Source organism: Bacillus rossius, chromosome 2 (genome assembly GCF_032445375.1).
Source record: "Bacillus rossius redtenbacheri isolate Brsri chromosome 2, Brsri_v3, whole genome shotgun sequence".
Classification (NCBI taxonomy): Eukaryota; Metazoa; Arthropoda; class Insecta; order Phasmatodea; family Bacillidae; genus Bacillus; species Bacillus rossius.
The window spans coordinates 49,848,360-49,867,802 of NC_086331.1; positions in this window are offsets into that span (position 1 = coordinate 49,848,360).

A 19,443-nucleotide genomic window follows, 5' to 3' on the forward strand; every position below is an offset into this window, starting at 1 on the left:
TATGTTTGGATCTTTCCATGAAGTGTAATCATTCTCTTCTACCACCATCTTCCTTGCACCTTTATAATAAATATTATGATCTCTGGTGTCTTCCGTTTTACCACCAACCTCAGGGTAACTTTCATGTTTGAGACGGTGATCATCACAAGCTTGATCAGATTTATTTAATATATCACGCCGTTTCCATCGTTTCGGTCTCAGGACACCGCCACATTCTTCGATCTTGGCAGCTTTAGGTGCTTCATCATAGTCTATGTCTTTGTCAACAGACTCAGAGTCACTGTAACAATCACCGTAGAAGGAATCGTCTTCACCCAATTTACCGTAATAATTCGATGTTGATGATGTTGAAGTGTCTTCATCGTCTTCATGCTTCCTTTTTAGGAGTCCATCATTTTTACAAAGTAGGAAAGATCTACTTGAATTCGGCTGGAATATATTCTCACTTTTAACGTTAAGGATTCTTCCATTGTCTTCATTCTTCCGTAAATCATCAACCTTCTTCAATTTAAGTTCTTTGTCGAGATCGGAAGAGCCAAGAAAATTATTGTCGTAATGCAGATCACTCTTCATTAGGCTAGTAGATTCATCGTTGTCCTCTAGCTTGTACGCAGGCTTGGCGCTACAAGTTCTGCCATGTCTTTTTAGGCTCTCTCTCCGCGTAAACGACTTGCTACATCGAACACAACTTATCATATTGCGCAGTGGATTTTTAACACAGTCATTCTTCTCGGGTTGTCTTTTATTCTTTCTCAAGATAAACTCTTTACTGCAAAACTTACACCTATGTTCTTTCGATACAGCGTCAGATCCCAAATCGGAATTCATATTAGTTACTGAGACTAATGCCAGATACCAATTGAGTGTTTTAAATTAGATTCAATACTTAAATAGAAATTTTTTCATATTTCATCAGCGAGAATTAATATATCTCATGCAAAAGTACTTTATGCATGTAGTTCTGCTTTTCAACAACAGATGTCGCCACATGTTGCTTGCAGGTAAATAATATTTAGTTCTTTTATGCGGGATGCGGGATGCTCACTAACGATCGCAAAAGAAGGATGGCTTCGCTAGACTCCAAGGAAAAGGAAGTTCGTCTTGCATGTTGGTGCTCCACAGATGTCTCATGGCGTAATATTAATTTGACTGAGTAATGATATTTGTTAATTCCACCTGATAAAAATATTGCAAGTTTTGATTTAGTAGCAGAAATTATCGAATTAAATGTAACTCCAAATAAAATGACATGTCTCATTAGACCAAAAAAAATCCATGCAGAGAGCGGTTTCTCAGAATAGTCAGAAACACTTGAAGAAACCACAGGAATGATTGCAAGAACACGGGAAAAACCATCAAAATATTGTCAAGAATAATCAGGAGCACACTGAGAATACCACCATAATATTAACAATAATAATCGGAAGCACACGGAGAAAACCATCATAATATTGACCAGATTAATCGGAAGCACACAGAGAAAACCACCACATGTTTTCTTTGATATCATAAAATTACAAGAAAAAATATTTAAAAATAAAAATAAATTAATAAAAAAATAAAAAAAAATGCATAAACAGTTTCTGCTAGCTTGTAAACTTATCATTGTTGAGCAAAGATAGAGTTCTTGGCTTGTTCATCATGTCATGAGACATCTGTGGAGCACCAACATGCAAGACGAACTTCCTTTTCCTTGGAGTCTAGCGAAGCCATCCTTCTTTTGCGATCGTTAGTGAGCATCCCGCATCCCGCATAAAAGAACTAAATATTATTTACCTGCAAGCAACATGTGGCGACATCTGTTGTTGAAAAGCAGAACTACATGCATAAAGTATTTTTGCATGAGATATATTAATTCTCGCTGATGGAATATGAAAAAATTTCTATTTAAGTATTGAATCTAATTTAAAACACTCAATTGGTATCTGGCATTAGTCTCAGTAACTAATATGAATTCCGATTTGGGATCTGACGCTGTATCGAAAGAACATAGGTGTAAGTTTTGCAGTAAAGAGTTTATCTTGAGAAAGAATAAAAGACAACCCGAGAAGAATGACTGTGTTAAAAATCCACTGCGCAATATGATAAGTTGTGTTCGATGTAGCAAGTCGTTTACGCGGAGAGAGAGCCTAAAAAGACATGGCAGAACTTGTAGCGCCAAGCCTGCGTACAAGCTAGAGGACAACGATGAATCTACTAGCCTAAGGAAGAGTGATCTGCATTACGACAATAATTTTCTTGGCTCTTCCGATCTCGACAAAGAACTTAAATTGAAGAAGGTTGATGATTTACGGAAGAATGAAGACAATGGAAGAATCCTTAACGTTAAAAGTGAGAATATATTCCAGCCGAATTCAAGTAGATCTTTCCTACTTTGTAAAAATGATGGACTCCTAAAAAGGAAGCATGAAGACGATGAAGACACTTCAACATCATCAACATCGAATTATTACGGTAAATTGGGTGAAGACGATTCCTTCTACGGTGATTGTTACAGTGACTCTGAGTCTGTTGACAAAGACATAGACTATGATGAAGCACCTAAAGCTGCCAAGATCGAAGAATGTGGCGGTGTCCTGAGACCGAAACGATGGAAACGGCGTGATATATTAAATAAATCTGATCAAGCTTGTGATGATCACCGTCTCAAACATGAAAGTTACCCTGAGGTTGGTGGTAAAACGGAAGACACCAGAGATCATAATATTTATTATAAAGGTGCAAGGAAGATGGTGGTAGAAGAGAATGATTACACTTCATGGAAAGATCCAAACATATTGGTTGACCGGCTAAGACTTCTACATGGTTCGCTTTGTGCAGGAAACTATTCGTGCATCAAAGAAATATCCTTCATACTCAAGGAACTGAGGAATGCTGGCTACATACAATAATGGCATTTTTTAATTGCATTTTTATAATGTAAAGCAATAAAATAAATAATTTAAATTATAAGAATTTAATGTTTTTATTTTTGAATTCTGATTTCTAACTAAGACTTAGATCTCGTAACTTGTGCTTCCTTTTAGCCATTTTTTTGTTGATGGAGCTTCCAAATGTGCTGCCTTTAAGATGATGGTGCTTCCAAATGTGCTGCCTTTTCGTTTTCGGTGCTTCCAAATGTGCTGCCTTTTCGTTGTCGGTGCTGCCAAATGTGCTGCCTTTTCGTAGTCGGTGCTTCTAAGTGTGCTGCCTTTTCGTTGTCGGTGCTTCCAAATGTGCTGCCTTTTCGTTGTCGGTGCTGCCAAATGTGCTGCCTTTTCGTAGTCGGTGCTTCCAAATGTGCTGCCTTTTCGTTGTCGGTGCTTCCAAATGTGCTGCCTTTTCGTTGTCGGTGCGTCCAAAATGTGCTGCCTTTTCGTTGTCGGTGCATCCAAATGTGCTGCCTTTTCGTTGTCGGTGCTTCCAAATGTGCTGCCTTTTCGTTGTCGGTGCTTCCAAATGTGCTGCCTTTTCGTTGTCGGTGCTTCCAAATGTGCTGCCGTTTCGTTGTCGGTGCTTCCAAATGTGCTGCCTTTTCGTTGTCGGTGCTTCCAAATGTGCTGCCTTTTCGTTGTCGGTGCTTCCAAATGTGCTGCCGTTTCGTTGTCGGTGCTTCCAAATGTGCTGCCTTTTCGTTGTCGGTGCTTCCAAATGTGCTGCCTTTTCGTTGCCGGTGCTTCCAAATGTGCTGCCTGTTCGTTGCCGGTGCTTCCAAATGTGCTGTCTTTTCGTTGTCGGTGCTTCCAAATGTGCTGCCTTTTCGTAGTCGGTGCTTCCAAATGTGCTGCCTTTTCGTTGTCGGTGCTTCCAAATGTGCTGCCTTTTCGTTGTCGGTGCGTCCAAAATGTGCTGCCTTTTCGTTGTCGGTGCTTCCAAATGAGCTGCCTTTTCGTTGTCGGTGCTTCCAAATGAGCTGCCTTTTCGTTGATGGTCCTTCTATTTTTAATGTTGTTTTGACTCTAGTATTATTGTAAATGGTTCATGATTTGACTAGCGTATTATTCCATACGGTGCATGTATATAAGCGAGTCCTATACAGCAGGACGCTCAGATTGTTACTGACGTCGGCGGTGTAAGGTTCACCTAGTTTGTTTCTTCTGGTGCATTAATCACGTAATTACCTGTTCTTGCGAACTCGATGGCATCTTTACCGACTTTAACGACGAACTCGATGGAGGTTGTACCATCATCTACGGTAACCTTGACGACAGCTACGACGGAGAAGGAGCAGATTCCGTTGACAACCACGGCGACAACGCTGGAGGAGACTTCGATATGTGCTGTTCCACCATCAGCTGAGTTTCATCAGCATTGAATACTTCAATTATTGAAGAGCGTACTTCGCATCAGTGCAAATATTGTGGCGCATCTTTTACTAAACCTACAAATGCGCGCCGACATGAAAGGAGCAGTTGTTCAAATAATTTACTGAAACGAATACAATTTCAGTGCAATAAGTGCAATAAACTAATTTCACGTCTCGATAGCTTACATCGTCATTATAAAAAATGCTCCGAGACCTATAATGAACATGGTTATTGATTTGACTCATGTGTTGTACCGGCTAATGAGACTATATAAGTGATATGAACTTCAGTCCGTCTCTGGCTGCGGTGATGACCGGATCGGATAGACATTTAAAGTCATGTAAAAGGCTTAGTCCGTACAATAAGAAGACTGTTTGAATCGAGTAATCCAAAAGGCTTTAGTAATTTGTCAGTGTTTTTTTGTACTTGCAGTAGTGTATTGAATTTATGTAATAACATTTTTTTAAAAGAACTTGTGGTGTTTTTATTTTCTCAAACCTAACACTTTTTTAGTATTTTTTAAAATTAAAGTGGATTTGTATCGGCCAGGGATCGAACCAAGGACCTTAGTCGATCCAATCAATCATTATATGGATTACAAATTTATTTAATGAATTTTGAACTTTTTCCCGAATCTCTAGCATTACAATTACGAATTTCCAATATGGTGGTCTTGATGTCTGATAGGATGATGGTTGCAGATGATTTAAAGTCTCTTTAAGAATGTTGAACATGGTTTATTGTAATTATTATTTTTTTTTTATAAAATTAAACATTTTTGCATCGATCGAGGATCGAACCAAGGACTGCAGCGGATCGAATCGATATGTAAGTTAATGAGTGATTTATTTAATGAATTTTGGAATTTTTCCCGCATTTCTAGCTACATTATTACATGATTTCAAGATGGTGGCCGAATTTCAAGATGGCGGCCGAATTTCAAGATGGCGGGGGGGCACCTCCGTAATAAATGATTACTGCACTGTAGCATGTTAGAATAAAACTAGCATGATGGTAAGACGAGCACACACAATATGGTGTCCTCCAGCAGACGAAAACATGATGGTGGCAATGACCACAAGCATGTACTGAACATAATATGACGGATCCGTGATGGACATCAAGGTCAAGGTCAAATTTCAAGGTCAAGGTCAAAGGCCAAGGTCGATTTTCAAGGTCAAGTTCAAAGTTCAAGGTCAAGGTCAAAGGCCAAGGTCAAATTTCAAGGTCAAAGTTCAAGGTTCAAGGTCAAGGTCAAAGTTATGGAGAACAGAACATTATACTAACATGTCTCCAGCACACTCTAGCAGACGAAAACAAGATGGTTGCCTCCAGCGGACAAAGACAAGATGGCGGACATGACGTCATACCAGCTGATGGTAAATACCTAGTTATTGGTGGTGGCAGGTCAGTCTGTAGGTGGCTTCTGTGGAGGAAGGATCTGATTTTTTTATTTTACCCTCACCGGTTTCGAACCAAGGACCTAATTCGATCTAATCAATCAGTATATAGATTACAAATTTATTTAATGAATTTTGAACTTTTTCCCCGAATCTCTAGCATTAAAATTACGGATTTCAAAGATGGCGACCATAACGGTAATTGCAACGGTGACCTCATAATCCATGATGGTGCTTCTGTCTCGAACAGGTGGTGCTATTATTACTTTAAATAAAAATTAATTACAAGTCCAAATATGCATGTAATTTTTATATATACCTTATTAAATTTTCAATCTGGTAAATGTCTCGATGGCCGAGCGGTTAAAGGCGTATGTTTTCCAACCTAGAGATCAGAGCTGCGATGGTTTGAATCACAGCGTTTCCAATATATTTTTCATAAAAAATTAAATTTAAAAAGTCGATAAGGTTCATAATAGCTATGGTAGGTAATAGAACATTGACCTTATGTGATGAGACAGGGCGACGCTGGCGCTCTCTAGGAACAAACGACAGAAACAAAGTCGACGGTATCCAAGATGGCGGCCTGCGGCGGAACAGAAAAAACATGAGCGCCGCTGGCGCTATCTAGGAACATACAGCAGAAACAAAGTCGACGATATCCAAGATGGCGGCCTCCAGTGGAACAGATAAAAGTCAATATGGCGACGGAGACGAATTTTCCATCATAATGAGTGGGGCGCTCGATTTAAAGATGGTGGATCCAAAATGGCTGCCGTGATCTACTTGTCCCGTTACGCTGTGTCCCGTTACGCTTATCCAAGATGGCCGACGTGACGTCAGAGATGGACGTGATGTCAGAGATGTGGATCGGCTCTCGGCTCCACAGCCTGAAGCCTGATCTAGGAAATACTATTATATACTACTCATATATATCCCTCCCACCATGCATTCTGCTTATATTGAATTACAAAAAATATTATATAACAAACCATTAATTTTAACTGATATTTGATTCATTACTACACCCCATTGTTTCGTTGAATACCATTCTAATTTACAAAATGGTCCTTCAGAATTTTGTGAAAAATTGGGTCACGTGATTATGTCTAAAAAAATTAAAATAAAACACAGCCTAAGTAGGTACTTATGGTTTGTTATTTTACACTTTGATTTTGCTGTTATAATGTCAGGGACTAACAATCAGCTTTTTAGCACTGTTTAAATTTTTATAACCTCAGAACATTAGTGTCAACGTGTCCTGAAGTCCAACCTCCCCGGCGTGTTATTTCGGCAGAAGCTTGGAACAACATCTAAAGGAACTTCGTGCTAACGTCACGATTTCTCCCTCTCTGTTGAAAATAAAAACTGCAAAAAATATCCGAAAAATCGTTTATAAAAAGTTCTCTAAGGCATCGGTGCAAACTGTTCAGTTTCATTTCTCATTCAAACGAATTTCATACACATGAGGAATAGTCACCCCGGGTCGCTGTCTGTAAAACCCATTTTTTTAGGGTGAAAAAAAGAGTTTTCGATTTTGTTTTGCGTGGGATGGCCTATGCTGGTGTTCCGAGCGCCCTGCGAGACGATGGCCTGCGTGACTTGCAGTTATGTCATGCCTTACGCGTTTTAACAAATGGGTTTTTGCTGTACACAAAATTATACGTTTGATCAAAACTGATCTAACGATGATCTAACGATTGACATAAAGAAAGATCCCAATTTTTTATTTATTCGCCGATTTTGTAAAATGGAGGTTATAATACACATTTATTTAAAAACAATTTTTTGGCAAAATACGTTTGATCAAACGAAACTTTTGGTTGATCAAAACTGATCTAACGATGATGTAACGATTGACATTAAGAAAATTTTGTTTTTCAAAAGTGTGGGTGCTAACTACGCACTTTTTTAAACACGAATATTGGGAAAAATACATTTGAACAAACAAAAATTTTGGTTGATCAAAACTGATCTAACGATGATCTAACGATTGACATAAAGAGAGATCCCAATTTTTTATTTATTCGCCGATTTTGTAAAGTGGGGGTGCTAACTACGCACTTTTTAAAAATTAATAATTGGGGAAAACCAGACTTGATCAAACGAAACTTTTTGTTAATCAAAATCTAATGATGATCTAACGATTGACATAAAGAAAGTTCCAGTTTTTTTATTCTTACGCCGATTTTGTAACTAACTACCCACTTTTTTTAAACATGAGTAATTAGGAAAATACCAGACTTGATCAAACGAAATTTTTTGTTGATCAAAACTGATCTAACGATGATCTAACGATTGACGTAAAAAAAAACTTTGTTTTTCAGAAGTGGGGGTGCTAACATCGCACCGGTGCAAAAACATGATGGATGGAGCAGCACAAGAGATTGATTACGCGTCATGGGAAGATCCTACCGTTTTGGTCGACAGACTGAGACTGTTGATGGCTTCGCTTTCAATAGGAGATTATTCTTGCACAGATGAGATATTAACCATACATACTTCAAGAACTGAGAGAATAGGGATACCTACAATAAAATATTTAATTTTTTTATCTGATGCATTCTTTTATAGAAAATTTAATAAACAAATTTAAGACTAAATAAAATATTTATTTATTTAATATTAATATTTCATTTCTACATTTAATTGTTAGATTCGCAGAGCATTCATTAAGATAATGGAACATTAGCATACCCTGATATTATTGTAGCCGATGTAGCCATTGTAGGCATTATAGGCGTTGTAGCCGTTGTAGCCTTGTAGACATGTAGCAACTGTAGCCCTTGTAGCCTTTGTAGCCATTGTAGCCTTTTGTAGTCATTGTAACATTGTGTATGTTTTTAGTCATTTTAGCCTTTGTAGCCGTTGTAGTCATTTTAGCCTTGTAGCCATTGTACCCATGTAGCCGTTGTAGCCGTTGTAGCCTTGTTTCCGTTGTAGCCATTGTAGTCACATAGACTTTACGTCCGGCGAATATATCTCGTCGATGAAGCATATGTCGCCGACCGAGCATATTTCACCATTCAAGCATATCCTACTTAGTTGAAATTGTCTGCCTGATTGCTAAATGACCTGACATAATGCCTAACTGCTTGTCTTCCTCCTGTCTGTCTTGTTGTGTTAATGTTTTTTCTTCCCTGGAAACTTATTCATCGATAAAATAAAAATTATTTTGTTTTATAGCACAGGTCAGGGATTGAACATAAATTAAAATTTGAATAATTATTTAATTTTTCGAATTTTTTCCCGAATTTCTAGCTGAAAAATTAAAGATTTTCAAGATGGTGGCCTTGGTGATTGACATGATGTCGGGCCATAGGCTATTAATTAATACTGCAATCGATCGGATAAAACCTAAAGTAATATTGGGCAAATGACAGAATAAACCAACATGGCGGCCTCCTTCGATGATGAAAAAAAATCAATATGGTGGACTCCATCGACAATGAAAAAAATTTGAATGGCAGCTTACATGTGCAAGTAAAAAAATTAAGATATCAGCATCCATGTGCAAGTAAAAAATTTAAGATGGCAGCCTTCATGAACAAGGAAACAAAAACAATATCGTTGACACCAGCAGACGAAACAAGATGGCGGACTTGCGTTATTACACTCTATGTATTACTACCTACTTTGGTCGTGGGAGGTCAGTCTGGCATTAGCCACCATGGAGGAAGGATAGCTCATTTTTTTTTAAAGAATGACCTCGCCGGTATCGAACCCAGGATGCCATGATGTAAGTATGCTTTTTAATTAAATTTTAATTAATAATTTTTTTATTAATCTAAAAAAATCTTAAGTTTCCAGCATAAAAATTACATAAGTCCAATATGTTGGCCTAAATATAAGATGGCCAACCAATTTATTACAAATATTTTATTAAGTACTTTTTTTAATAAATGTTAAGGTTTTTTCCTAATTTTTAAGTCCTAAATTATGGAAATTCAAAATGGCTGCCTAAATTAAAGATGGCGGATAAATTTTTATTAAGTAATGTTTTCATTAATTTCTAAGTACTAAATTACGGAAATTCAATATGTCGGACAAGGTCAAGGTCAAAGTCATAGGTCCTGATTTTGACTTAGAGGCTTATCGGAGGGTTGTACTTAGGATTCCTAACCCTCAATCAGGATATTTTTGCCAAAGGCTTTTTTTTTTTTTTTTTTACTAAAAAAAGACATTTTTCTACGAAACGGGAATTTTTCCCTCTAAATGGGAAAATTTTTCCCTCAGAATTGAATATTGTATTTCTCGGATGTATTTGGAATTTTTTGGCAAATTTGTTTAAAAAAATGAACTTTTAGGAATTTGTATGAATTTTTGGTTTTTTTTTTTGGTGCAATTTGACACCAAAATGGCCGGCGGGGTCAAGTTCAAGGGTCAAGGTTGTCCAAGATGGCGGCTTTTCAGCAAAATTCAATTTGCCATCGACAGGATTGAATCCACACCCTGGACCCTAGCGCATCATGACCATTTACATAAGTAGTATAGGATAGCCGGTCCGGAAACTGGCTTCTGGCTGTGGAGCCGGGAGCCGGTCAGCCATCTGGGATTGTGCCGTTACGGCGGCCATCTTGAATGGTTGTGACATTGAACTTGACCTTGACACCGGCGGCCATTTTGGATCCGCCATCTTGGATCCGCCATTTTGGATGACGTCATTGTGTTTAAGAAAATTCTGGTGATGTGTTTCCTGCCATATTGGATGATGACGTCACCGTTGCAATTTTCGTTACGCCCACCATCTTTAACTTTTTTATTTATTATCCGATTTTAATGATTTTTTTTAAATTTATAAAAAAAATCACTTAATAAAATTTTAATAAAATTTTTATAAAAAAACAAACTTTTACGGCACGGAGCGTGGAGTCCTCGGTTCGAACCCGGTGAGGGCAAAAGAAATTAAAAAATGGCGACCGATCCTTCCCCAGAGGTGGACGCAGGCAGAATGACCCCCACCACTTTTACCAACGCATATACGAACTTACACCCCCCCCCCTCCTTCCCCCCTCCCGAAAATATTTTTTTTTCTCGCACACGATTCTCCGCCCCTCCCCCACCACACTTTTATAATTATCTTAATTTTTTGTATCTGTGAAAAAAACTTTAATAAATACCTTTTTTTTCAATGTATCAATTTTGTAATGTTTGTGTTTTATCATAATAATAAATCCCCGAGTCACTATACTCACCTTTTTTTTTTAATATTATCTTGAAAACTTTATACCTGTAAAAAATTATACATCTTTATACTTGTAAAAAAAGTTAATTCTTTATTACTTTATATTTGTAAAGAAAATTAATTCGTTATTACCTTATACTTGGAATAAACCCTTTCATTCCGTCTTTATAGTTAAAAATATAAAAGTTACTCTTAATAAAATATTTTTTGTAATATATTGTTATCAAGCAGCGACCAGCACACAGGTCCCACGGTCCGACGAGCGGCATGGAGGGGGCAGATGCACCTGCATGGACCAGTGGAGAGGAGGGATCATATTTCTGCAAAGTAAGCTCTCCACCACCCCACCCTGCCACCACCGCCGCGGTCAGGGGACGCCGGGCCCCCCACCACCGCCACAGGCGCTGTGGAGGGGGTAAAAGCCACGACAGTCGTCCAACGTCTTTCGGCCGGAGCGGTCGCGCTTCTTGCACGCTCCCCGCATGACGCATTTATACACGTACAGAAATAAAAAAAAAATACAATTTATTACATACAAAGTTTTATTTATACAAAATATGTTTTACACACAAGTTTTTAAAAAACTTTTTACACAAACTCATTGTTTTAAAATATCCTTTTCATCAATCCACGAGTCAAACTCTGGTCCATGATGCAACCATCGTATTAATGCCTTACCCTTCTTACGCCGTAACACTTTTTCAACGAGAAAAGTATCTGGAAATTTAGATTTCATAATCTCTTCTCCATTAAACGCCCCTGTTATACGTTTCCCTTTCAGATCCTCGAGAAAATAAGTACGTGGATACATATTTTTTATTCTACATACACGAAAAAGTTCACCAGTCCAATTCCCCTTGTAAGGCCTGTGAAAAATTCCACGATTTTTCGAAATCCGCACTATGTCGCCGATATTCGCTTTTTTCTTTCGCGAATCTAGTATATTCGTCTTGGAGTACACAGTTCGAAGCAGTCGATTATCCTTTACGTCCTTCGGCTTGAGTTTCGTTGTAGAATGCACAGTAGAATTGTATTCTCGCACAAGTTTAGGAAGTAAACTCAGCCACTTGTAATTACAGTTCGCTGTAAAATTCCTATATAGTTTATTCTTCATCGTACGAATCACACGTTCTGCCATTGACTCTTTGACACCGCTAAACGTAGAATAATGCGTAATGTCAAACTTTTTTATCAATGCCTTGAATGATGCATTGTAGAATTCTTTCCCGTCGTCCGTCTGCAGTAACGAAGGTCTTCGTTTATGTTTCAAAATATTCTCCATGGCACTCGTAACTTCCACAGCGGTTTTCCGTTTTAAGGGTCTAGCCCACAGGAACTTTGAATATGTGTCTATGACTACGAGAATGTACCTGTAGCCCTTGTTCACACGCGAATACTCAATCATCTCGATCAGGTCAGACTGCCAATTGTCGTCCAATCCTTTGATTTTGATTTTTCGACGCGGATAATTACGTCTTGCGGGTTTATGCAACTCGCCCGCAATGGCAAACTTTGACATGATCACTATTCAATATATCCCGCTTCCCGTAATTCTTCAAGTATGGAAGCGATTTCGTTGGTGTGCGAATTATTTCCCACACTCTGAGATGCCTGCAGCAGTCTAAGACGATCAACTATTTCATTGGGGTCGTCATAATATACATAATCCAATTTTCTACCAGTGTCGAGTTTATAAAGTCCGGCCCCCTCGATGTCTAAGAAAAGACTAGCTATCAAAGGATATTTCTCATGTTCATAATCTTTGAATCGACCCGTTTTCGGGTCATTTTTCGCGTAAACGGCGTTGGAAGCATCCAGAAATCTTCTGTATTTTCGCAAATCCACCTCTGAATATCGCCGCGGTTTTTTACGAAACAAAAGTTCGCATAATCCACGAGTAAGTTTTATCACCTCTTTTCCACATTCAATATTATCGCCGGACATGTAATGAACCTCCTTCGAACCAAGGACCCATTTACTACCTCGTTTATGCAAGCCATACGTCGCGTCGCTGTTTCGAGTCACAGAGGAGGCCAGGTACTCGCTAGCGAGAGGACCGACTTCGAAACCTTTTTTATTTCGAGGTTTCTTCCTAAGAGTTCGACCGACACGAACTTCGTCTTCGCTAGTAGATATGTTGGAATCGTCTGTCAATTGTGGACTTCGCTTTCGTTTGCCCGTGGACGTAGTTGACGGCTCTTATTTTACTTCGATTTTAGTCGGTTTCTCGTTTTCGAAGCCCTCTCGCCTGGCTATGAAGCTATCGAGACGGGCACTCAAGGGCCTCAACTTTTCCTCTCTGCGAACCTCGTCGCTTAATCTGTGTTGCTTGGCGAGCAAGTACTTTGTTCGTATGGCCTCGATGACATCGTGCAGTTGCTTAGCCAAATCGGTGTTAACAGCCATAATTTTTTTTCTTATTTCGAAGCACCATTAGACACCAGACATGAATTAAGTGTTGACAGAAGCGACTTTAGGTCGTCACGCCTTTGTGCATTCGAAACTTCGATCATGTCACGAATTCGAGAATCCGAAGCTTCCACGCGCTGGTCTATGGCTACGAGGTACACTATTATTTCGTCTTTTGCTAGTTTTATTTCTTGGCCAAGTAGCGAAATGTATGTACGTATTTCATCATCGTGTTTCACGGTGCATAGTTCGGTACGCGGAGCTCGACTGCTGCGTCCAAATTTAGAAATGCTATGATTTATGTTTGACGATAAACTGATCGAAACCCTGTCTGTATCTACCCTTATATAGGGGCCAGTCCTTTACGATGACTAGAAATCCGTGTTAGTCTTTCCAACACAAGGAGCACATGTCTTTGAATTCCTGAAACGACATGTTGGTGTTTACGTGATCGTCGTAAGCGTGGCGTAAATTAAGTTCGTCCATGCGAAACAAAACTATGACATTCGCATTATCACGCAGCAAATGTTTGGGTTTTCTACTGTACGTCTGACACAGGTATACGCAGTCCACCTTGGCGTGTCTACCCATGAAAAAGTACTCTTGTATTATGCCTTGCTTCTCACAAGCCACATCATCGAACACAAACACGGAATTAGGCTTTGCTTCGTCGGTAGACACCACATCGGTATTATCGCTAAACGGAAAATACTCCAGTCCTTCCACCGAGCGTAGAACGATGGCCAACCGCTGGTACTTTGGCTGTTGCAACGACTTGGAATACAAGTAAACGGTCTCGAACCGAAGACCGTTTGGCTCCTCTAATATACTCAGTAAAACACACGTCTTGCCACAGTTGGACGGTCCTGGTATGATGCAACGTACGGTAGACGGTAATAATATACCATGTCGCGATTCACGACCGATAGTTTCATCGTCCTGCGTAATGCACACGGGCAAACACACATCTTGCTTGACGGCCTGCATTGTACTGACGTAAATTCTATAAGAGCAATCGTATTTATTGATTTAAGGTCAGTTGCATGTAATGTCTCGAAGAGGTAAGAACAAAAAACACATCGGCGCAGGACTCGTAAACTCGCTGATAAACAATCTGCCATTTGAGCTACACATTCCCGGCTACAGATTCTGCGGCCCCGGCACGAAACTAGCGAAAAGATTAGCTCGCGGTGACGTGGGCATTAATTCTCTGGACGAAAAGTGCAAGCAGCACGATATTGCATATTCATTAAGCAAGGATCTGGAATCTAGGCACAGAGCAGATCAGATATTGGCACAGGAAGCCGAGGAAATAAGCAAATCGTCGAACGCGGGACTAGAAGAGAAAATCGCAGCGTGGAGCGTATCTAAAATCATGAAGGCAAAGACGAAATTAGGAATGGGTGCTCGTAAACCCAGAATTCGCAAGACCAAGAAGCGCAAGATACAAAGATCCAATAAGAAAAAGGGCGGGTTTTTACCGCTGCTGGTGCCCGCTATAGGTGCACTAGGTGGTATCACAGCAGCCGCGGCAAATATTGCTAGAGCAGTCAACACTAGCAAGAACCAGCGAAAGCAGTTGGAGGAAGCACGTAGACATAATACAAGCATGGAAGCCATTGCCATCGGTAAAAAAAAGGCGCAGGACTGTACTTACGGCCGCACAAGGCAGGCCGAGGCATGAAAAAAAGAAACGAGTAAAGAGAAAATCCTAAGTTCCCTACCGAAACGACCGCTCACCAACGTAGATTTAATAAAGTACGCACGCAAACTTAAAATACCAAATTTCCGCGGCGTGTTTATGCGAGACACTTTGCCCAGCAAGCCAAACACACGTGAGTGCGCCATAATTAATTTAGACACGTCATCGGGTCGAGGCACGCACTGGGTGGCCTATGTAAAGTCTGGAAGAAAAGCTACTTACTACGACAGTTTCGGTAATCTACGCCCTCCGCCCGAACTGCGACAGTACCTGGGCCGGACCACTACGATGTTTTACAATTACGAAACGGAACAGAGGCCTAATCAAACAAATTGCGGACACCTGTGCTTGAGATTTCTGACAAAATATGAAGTATGAAAAACAAGTATATATTTTTTCGTATATAAAATAAATGTACAGTAGCGAAAATCAATCAGTCATGTCCGTAACACTCATATTGACAGGTCGTAGATCGCAGCTACGAGCCACATTCTACCCGCCGCTGGACTTGAACGGAGAATGGAGCATCGGGCTTGTAGATTTTCAAACGTATAATGCCATACCTAATATCGACGAGGAAAACTGCAAGATCTGCTTCCTGAAAAGCGATGGGACCGCTCGGGAAGTTTCCATACCTACCGGCGCATACGAGTTGAGCGATATTACAAATTACATCAAGTAAGCCCTGTCTCCAAACACAATTTTCGAATTGCGAGATAATCCAAACACGCTACAGTGCGAACTTTACTGCAGTGAAAATGTCGACTTTACGAAACCTGGCACCATAGGTACCATGCTCGGATTCGAACCGAAAATATACGCAGCCAAGACCTTGCACGTCTCCACGCGACCTGTAAATATCATGTCGACAAATGTCATACGCATAAACTGTAATTTGGCAAGTGGAACGTACCTCAACGGAAGACTAAACAACATGCTACACGAGTTTTCGCCAACGGTTCCGCCCGGATATAAACTGGTCGAAGTACCGCAAAGTATCATTTACGCCCCTGTGCTCGCCAAAACAGTACACGAAGTGGTAGTCGACATTGTCGATCAAAACGATAAACTAGTAAATTTTAGAAACGAAGAAATTACATTACGTTTACATTTGAAGCGATGGGACTGATTTTCAAGACCTATAAATCAAAGAAGCGACACGAACCCAGGACCAGTCTGTTGCGAGGCCGCGGCACGTTAACACCTCTTAAAGTTAAGTATCTCCGCAGTTTAGGCTACAACGTTCACAAGCATGGAAGATTATTTAAGTGTGTCAGAAAAAGCTCAGTATCAGTGGCGAGGCGTGAGGTTTACATGAGGGGAAGCAATAACTCCGTTCACACCAAAACATGATGAGGTTGGGGGGGGGGGGGGTCTGGGGGCCCTCCGCCGGGAAAATATGGATTTCAAGGTAGAAAATGGTGCTATTTAAGTAGTTTTCTTAACTGAACATTGACTATTCCACAGGTAGAAAAATTGACATTTTTTTTTAAATACATTATTTTTGAAAAATAATGATTGGCTTACATTATTCTGATAGTAAAATACCTACTCTACATTACTTATATACTAAGTGGGAGTGTAGTATCATCGTACGCCCACAAATCCCCCACGCACTGCCAGCCAACAGCCCGCGGGAGAGATGCGCGCACCCCGAGAGACGACCGCCGACTGAAACGCGACATCGCCACCTGCCGTGCCGAACTGTACCGGACATAGCCGAAGCAGTCGGCGGAAGAATTCCACCGTCTGCTTCGGCCATGTTCGCTCCAGTTCGGCAAGAAAGCGTTACCTTCGTAGCTTCTACCACGTATTTTTCCAGCCAATCCCCTCCCTGAACCTTTGTACCATGCCACCCCCCTTCCGAAAGGAAACTACTGCGGCAGCCTTCCTGCTGAAAGCGATCCTACCAGCGCTTCTAAACCTAGCAACGCTTCTAAAACAGCATGTTTTTGTGTCAACGAGTTTTTTTTTATAGCGCACAGCGCACAGTATTGGGTCCCAAGAAGATAGTGTAAAAAATACATACACCTAACTGCACGAGCCAAAGTAAAATACTATTCTGAATAAAATATTTATTTAAAAAATACAATGTCTGGAAACTGCCTGGGCAAGCACTGCTTGCCTTGCTTGCCCTGACGAGACGCCTCTGCTCAGTATAGCGACGATGTAAATAAATTTGAATATCACTGCTACGCACCCTACCTCCAAGGGCTGTACATGCCCGGTAGGGAAATACGCATCCCGGTACAGAAACAAGATGTTTATACTCTACCCTGCCAGTCGTTTATTCGTATAAGAGGCACGCTGACAAAGGCGGACGGAACACATCCTACAACTGCGTATTTCGGACGAAACGGAATATTGCATTTATTCGAACGAATTATTTTCGAATTGAATAATATTGCAATCGATGAATCGTGAGACTTGGGCATTACTGCCACGATGAAAAATTACCTGTCTCTAACACCGAACGACCTGAGCGCGACCAAAATCGCGGGTTTTGGAATGGAACCCGATTTCAAAATTCCCATCTACGAATCTGGAAAATTCGAAGTTAGCATACCGCTTTCGATGCTTCTCGGCTTCGCGGAGGATTACAAGAAAATATTGATTCAAGCCCGCCAAGAACTCGTGTTAATTCTAGCGACATCGCACCTGAATGCCGTCGTGGGAGCACCCGGGAAAGCCCCCTAGCCGGTCGCAGTCACCGTCACGAGCACCGAGTGGTTTGTTCCGCACATAACCGTCAGCACGAAGGAAAGAGTCAGATTTTTAAGTTACGTCAAAAAGGACAAGACGGTTGAAATTGCTTTCAGGAGCTGGAATCTCGTAATGTGCCCCTTACTGACTCAGAATAGACGCAATCACTGGGTCGTCAAGACGTCGAGCAGTACAGAAAAACCGAGATATATAATATTAGCTTTACAGACAGACAGACAAATGAACCTCAAGACTGACCGATCGGTGTTTGACCACTGTTTTATGGAAAATGTAAAATTATTTTTAAACAGCGAAAGTTACCTGTACGTGGACTTGAACATTGATTTTGAAAACGGCGGTATTTCCTTGCCGTATCACATGTACACGCAGTTCCAATCTTCGTACCACGGACGAGAATCGCACCCGATCCTGAGTCCAGACACATACAGATCATTGGCTCCGCTAATCGTATTTGACGTGAGCAAACAAGACGAATGGATTCGCAGTTCTATGATTGATTGTAGATTGGAAATTTCCACGAAAGATGACGTACCACCACTCACAACGGCGTTCTGTCTAATCCTACACGACAGAGTAATTAATTACGATGCGTTTTCAGGTCTCGTGAAAATATTGAACTAGATAAAAAAACATATAAATACGTCTGCATGTACCATCCCATCATCAGTTGGTTTCAGGAGGTACTGTAACATGCAGGGGTTCCAGAGTCAAAATGGATTCGTGCTCAAGGAAATTGGCGTCACTCACGACGGCTGGACTCGTACCCGCAGCTTCCGCCCCCCGTATCCTTGGAAACTACTAGACGAAAAAAGTAAACGGTCGAATAAATGGCTATGTAAATATTATCACGGCCTGGAGTGGGACGAAGGAAAAATTCCGTACCATCAAGTCAAAAACACACTTCAGGATTTACTACTGCAAAATCCGCGTGGTATAATATACATTGCCGGACCTGAACAGAAGAAATGGCTACGAGAAGTGTGTGACGACGGAGCAGCTGAAATCGTAGATTTGCAGGATGATTACGGCTGTCCTTCCCTGCAAAAACTCTGTTCAATGTACGAAGCTAAGCATCCAAACGACAAGTTTGAACGTGTCTGTGCCTGCACAAACTCACAGCTAATGCAGAAATGGCACGCGCAGCAGTGCGAATAATTTTTTTTTAAATATTGGCAAACACGATTTTTTTTCAAATATTGTCACACCTGAATTGTAATTTTAGTATAAATAGCTCGAAAATTGAGCACTATCAATCAGTTGACGTTCGGACACGATGACGTCGTTTAACCCGGAAACAGAGTACCTGAGTGCGAAACCAGACTACAGCTGTATTGAATACAGTTTTCAGGATGAAGAAGAAAATTTACGCACTTATACGGAAATATGTTACAGTAGAGTATTGCATTTCCTAATGGTCCATTCGCCACGCATTTATGAGCCATCACAACAACAAATAAACTGTACCGGTCCGGATACATGCGTCGTGTTTAACCTCAGACCAACAACCATTTTTCCATGCACCAAGGAAGAAATTCTCTGCAAGGCTCCACACGCATCCGACTGCACGTCAGAAGACTGTAGCGGTATCGATCCAGACACCCCAGGCTGCAGTGAGCAGCCCAAACCCGTGTCTACGAGACGCAGCGACCTGTCCAAACTCGTCGCTACGAAGCGCAGCGACCTGTCCAGACCTGAACTCAAGACTAGGACTCGTCGTCGACCCTCTCCCAGACTCGA